General features: G+C 36.3%; 1 protein-coding gene across 2 annotated transcripts in view; it reads left to right on the top strand.

Moving 5' to 3' along the window:
• The first annotated feature begins 3,237 nt into the window (after window positions 1-3,237).
• The window catches only part of ampd2a (adenosine monophosphate deaminase 2a), a 38,051-nt gene continuing 35,288 nt past the window's right edge, over window positions 3,238-6,000 (top strand). Inside the window, exon 1 of one of the 2 annotated variants that reach the window (XM_078248497.1) lies at window positions 3,238-3,369. The gene's annotated coding sequence lies outside the window, so the exon portion shown is untranslated. The remainder of the gene's footprint in view (window positions 3,370-6,000) is intronic. The other variant, XM_078248499.1, reaches the window with a different exon arrangement.

The following is a 6,000-nucleotide window of genomic DNA, read 5'->3' as shown; positions in this document are numbered from 1 at the left end:
CATTTCTCAGTGCTGTAGTGGGCGGGAGGAGCCTGCTCTACCGGGACTCCAACAAGATTAAAACAGATACACAAGATAAATAACAGATAAATAAGAGGCACTAAAATCAGATTGACAAATTTACAGATGTCATAAATGTTAATAAATAGATGCTGCTTTTGATGTGAATAAAGTTTTTTGTAAAGTGCTGTAGCTGATAGCACCAGTTATTGACAATAAAATCAATCTAACCTGATAGTTTGGGATTAAACTATTATTGAAAATACAATTATGTTTGTGTAAAGAGTAAAGCTAACGGCAAACATGAAAAAAATAATAATACAAAAACAACACAAGCTGCAAACAAAATGTTTAATAATTTCAGGTTAGATTAGAAGGAGGAGGACAGGTATAACTGTATGTGGTGGCTAGATAATGCAAAGAAAAGGGTGTTAAGCATTAGGCAATATGTACTGACTGGAAGAGGACAAAGGGGATTTAGCCAGAGAAAGAAAATCATGAACCATGGCCCGGAAAGTGTGGGGATGCACAAGAGCCCTAAGAGGAAGTGAAAGAGGGAAGTGAGATGGGAATATCTATACGGTATATACATGTAATGCATCTGTTTATTAAGCTTAAAGCTGCAGTAATTATTTTCCTTGCCACTTGGGGAGAGTGGAACTACATGGAAATCAAAACACTGATATCATCATTTTATAATGTTGTTATGATAACTATCTCAGCAAACAGTTGTGAATTTGCATATGCAGAAAACATTGAAAACATTAGAAGGCTATTCTTTTGGAGTTGTGTCTTTGGCCACCACAAGGCTCTGTGCCATGTGAAGAGCACATCTGGTTATATGTAATGCTGTTAGTCATATTAGCAACAGTAGACAAGGCAAGATTTGGTTTGGAATACACATATTTGGGAAATTTAGAATGGCAGTCCTCCTCAATGTATTCAAATCAAATCAAATCAAATCAAATCAAGCTTTATTTGTCATTGCATGAATACAGTGTATTAACACAACGAAATTCAAGGTGCTACTCCAGATCAGTGCTTTAATAAAAATATATATATACCATTCACCATACCTAGAGATTGGCATGGTTTTATTTCAGTTAGCCTAATAGCTGGTTTGATTTGCAGTGAGAGATGATTTTATGGAAAGTACCCCATGCCAATCTCTAGGTATGGTGAAGGGTATGTGATGATGTGGGGCTATTTTAATTCCAAAGGCTAAGGGAACTTAATCAGGATGCATAGTATCCTGGATCCATGAAATAACTGGCTTTTAAAAATAAAAATCTGCCTGCCTCTATGGGAATTTAACATAGGGGTGTACTTACTTATGCCCCCTGTATTTTAAGGAAAAACATTTATTTATTTACGATACATTATTCATTCACAAAGAAAATTGGTGTCCTTAAATATTGGATTTTTCCTCATTTTTGTAATTAAGGCATTAAGATCAATTTCCAAAAGATGATTTTTTTATTCCTCTTTTTAGTCAACTTTAGCATGGATGTCCTAATTTTTTCACATGACTGTAGTCGGGGAGAGCAAGAAAGACTTCAATTTCAATGAACTTTCCAGGCACATTGTCAGCATTTCACAAAAGAGAGATACTGTTTGTAAGAGAGGAAGGGGCGGGTGTACAGTACCAGTGAATATATCAACATATTGTAACAGGATTTACAAAATTATTATACATCTATCTGTTGGTTTTAATAAGGGTCAATAGTTTTCATACATGTGAAAAGTTAGACTGCAGTCTTGGAAGTTCTGAGTCAGAACTAGAGGAGAGTGATTAGGCAAGGTGTGGTTTCTGTTTGTTTGTTTTGTTTTGTTTTCCTCGAGACGGCAGAGGGTGGGGGGTGGGAGAGGGTCTTTGGTCTTGTTCAATTTGTGTTTCTTTGTTCTGTGCGTCATCTGACATTACCTGTCAAACATTGTGGAATTTCTTTTGTATGTCTTTTTTTTTGGGATACATTTTTTATTATTTTTTAGCACTATTTATCACACAGACATACAGAATACATTCCACAATATGTGGCAGGTAATGTCAAGTGGTGCATAGAAAAGATGAACACAAATTGAACAAGAACAAAAACCCTCTCCCACCCCCCACCCTCTGCGGTCTCCAGGAAAAGAAAACAAACAAACAAATAGAAATCACACCGTGCCTAGTCGCTCTCCTCTAGTTCTTGTTGCGCTGAGGTCATTAGGTCTGATATTTGTGCTGTTGCGCTTTCCCATAGGCTGACAGTTGATGGTTTGGCTTTGTTAATCCTTGCTGTAGAGAGCTCAAGCATAACTATGTCTAGAAAATACGCTAACCACTGTTTTATACAAAGCAAGTTTTGTATGTCTGAAGGTGCTAATAAACAAAAAATTGATTGAGTCAGCCAATTCTGTATGCATTTTTACTTTACTGGCAGTCTTCCAGTTTGCTTTTGCAAATAGTCTGTCTGAGTGTTGCTTCAATGGAATACACAAACAATAGTCTATAGACCTTTTACAGCTAATCTCCTTCTTAAAAACTGGTGTATTGTGTTGAATTAACTAGTGGGATCTGGTTAGTGGTAACTTTTAGATACTTTTACTTTACCTGAGTAATTACATTTTTTGATACTTTCTTCCTCTGCTCGACTACAGCACATTACAGAGAAATCATTTTGACTCAACTACTTTTATTTGACACTACATTTATTACAGATTTTAAAAACCTTTATTAAGCATATTAAACATGATGTATTCATTTATAAACAGCTAAAATTAGCTCCACCTTGACCAACTACATTAAAATTGTGCTTACAAGTTAATGAATCAGTATAATGAACCCAATAATATATTATATGACAATACTATAATATTGACAGAGCCATTCTGTTTTCATAATAGGTAGGCCTACTTTTACTTTTGATAGTGATTAAACTTCTAGGCACTTGACACAAATTTGTATGGGACTTTTACTTGGAATAGTAGTTTTTACATTGTGGTAATGCTACTTAAATACATGTCTGAATATTTCCTCAACCACTAGCTAAGTCTGGTGACTGTCAAATAGACCAATAACTACAGTTACATTTCCCCCATTTTAAGAATGGATTGTGTTATTTAAAGTGACAGTACTTATTAAAAAAAAGGTTTTCACGGAGAAAAAACCTTTGAGAAGACATTGTGTGTGTGTGTGTGTGTGTGTGTGTGTGTGTGTGTGTGTGTGTGTGTGTGTGTGTGTGTGTGAGCGTTTAGGTTTAAGGCGACCTTTGACTCTGGAGACCTTTGACCCACTAAACACTTGAAAGCAGGCGGCTCCTTTAAAACGTTGTCCTTTTGAGGGAACTGCATTTACGTCAAAACAAAAATCCACCTAATCGAGCAAAGGTGAGAGTGCCTCTGGTAACTGTTAGTTATCTTAAATTGTTAGGCTTATATGTTATTCTGTTAATTCAGGTGTGACGAGAAGTAACGGTAACCGACGAAACAGTTAACACACGTCAGTATCTGTATCAAACGTTAAACGACCGTTAACTAGCTAGATAACTAGTTGGGTTCGTGTTGAACTGTTAACTTTAGTCAGTGAGCACGTTTCAAAATTAACTTTTTCGTCCACCAGCCAAATGGCTAGTCAATGTTAAAATTTTACCAACCACTCTATAGATTAAAGTTGTTTTTTTGGCTGGTGAGTGAAGCAAATCTACCAGCCATTTGCGTATTTTACCAGCATTTGGCTGGTGGATGGTGCTAATTGTGAACCGTGCCAGTAAGATAACGTTAGGTAGCGAAAAGCACATTTTAACCTTATCTATGTGAAGCTTGTGAAGCATCAGAACCGGTGTTGTTTCCCTACTGGTTTCCAAACTAACTGGTTTCCGTATATTGTGTTTACCTAACAGCAGCAGTGTTGCCTGCCTCTATCACCAGATTCTTCACACAATCACAAACATATTACTGGCGATTTTCAGGTCGCATCTCATATCTATTGCAGCGAATATGATGGTATGAGCACGACATCGCAGCCACATACAAAAAAAGACATTTAAGAAAATACAATAATTGCAAGTTTGTGTCGAGCTGGTTTCGAACTGTCCAGCTCTACGCTACGAGCTACTCGAACACTTTTGACTCTAATATATATTACTTAACTACGTCAGCATCCAGGTAACAGTTCGTTTTGGTTTTATCTGAAACAACTGGTTACTCCCATAGACTGTATAAAACCGTTACTCTTAGAAAATACACGATCATATTTATCATTATTCTCTTCGGCTATATTATCACTACATTACAGCCCCTACAACATTACACATATGACTATAAATACTTTTAAACAGTGACGATATATCTTGAACAATACTGTCAAAATACACAATTGCTAACAATGAGCCACATGAAAAGCTAAAACAACTTGTTACCCTGGGCTTAGGCAGTGTTTTATTTTGTCCACGAGGGGCGCACTTATTGAACCCAGAAAGAAACATATCGCCTGAGCTCAATGCTCCTTAAATCATTTAAATAACGTTATATGCTGTGTTGGAGTTTGATTAGAACCATATCATGTAAATATTAACAGACTATGATTAGAACATCGCTTACATCATGTACTTACATCGAGTACACATACTTCGTTACTGTACTCAAGTAGATTTTTCAGATAGTTTTACTTTACTATTTATTTTTGTGCCGACTTTTTACTTTTACTCCTTACATTTTTAACACGAATATCGGTACTTTATACTCCTTACATTTTACAAAATTGGCTCGTTACTTTAGTTTCAAATAATTTCAGTGCAGTTACCGTTATTATTTTTTCGATATTATACCAAATTCAATCTAATTGGATGGGAATATACGTTGCACTTGACGCACCACTACAAGACGACTCGACAGATTCGGCGGCATTCATTTGCGGCAAATCATTGCGGCTTGATGGCGGTAACGTTAGCACATAGTAGTATGGACGGTGACATGATTGAAAATGAAGAAAACTGAGATCCCAGAGATTCGGCAGACAAGCAGCAAGACATTCCCAATCATCCTTGGCCTTATCTGAGAGAGATGTTTGAATGTGCTGCGTAACTCTAAAAGTATGGGGAACTTCTAAATTAATATCTGTTTAGTAATTCACATTTTATCCTTTATTTTCTTTCCAGAAGCCATATTTGAGCACACACATACATGTAGATTCCTTTAAATGTTAAGGGGAAGCTTAAAAAGAGAAACTGGATCTGTGAATTCTCACAGAATCCCAATTGAATTCATATCTTGCTACTCAGTCAGAATCTTATTAACCTGCAGTCCCAGTCTCTGTCACAATAATCATACATGTGATGTTTTAGGCATATTGGCATGTAGGCAATGGCATATAAAGAGCCTTTTTTAACATTTGTGTGGTCGAGGTAGCTTTGCATAAAAAATGGTTGTCATTCGCAAGGCTACTTTTACTTTTATACTTTAAGTACATTTCCAAGCCTGTACTTTGTTACTTTTACTTGAGTAAAGAAGTTACATCAGTACTTCTACTTTTACCAGAGTATGTTTTAACACAAGTATCTGTACTTCTACTTGAGTACGGGAAGTGAGTACTTTTGCCATCTCTGATTGCAAGAACATTTTGCAAACACAGGTATGTTTTACTATTCAATATAGGCCTACACAAAATAAAGCTTTAGTGTAAATCATTACGCCCATGCCTTCAGAACTTGTGGGTATAATATTACCACTTGTATTCGACTTTTCCTGGCTCAGTGGCTCGCTTGACACTTGTGTAGCTACTGTAAGTTGACAGTTTTATCTGAGTTAGATCGTCACTATTTAAAATTTTAGTTTTTTACCATAGACCTGTATAGTGTCATAGGGGGCTGTAATGTAGGCTTGTGGTCAATATAGCCGTAGCCGCGAGGAAAGAAACGTGATAAATATGTTCGGGTATTTTCTAAACTAAACCCAGGTAACCAATTGTTTCAGATCAACTCAAGACAACATGTTACCTGGATGCCGACGTAGTTAATTAAT

The sequence above is a fragment of the Sander vitreus genome, chromosome 4 (genome assembly GCF_031162955.1).
Source record: "Sander vitreus isolate 19-12246 chromosome 4, sanVit1, whole genome shotgun sequence".
NCBI classification, from domain to species: domain Eukaryota; kingdom Metazoa; phylum Chordata; class Actinopteri; order Perciformes; family Percidae; genus Sander; species Sander vitreus.
Note: the sequence above shows the minus strand (reverse complement) of the source record. Positions and strands in the feature narration are given on the sequence as shown.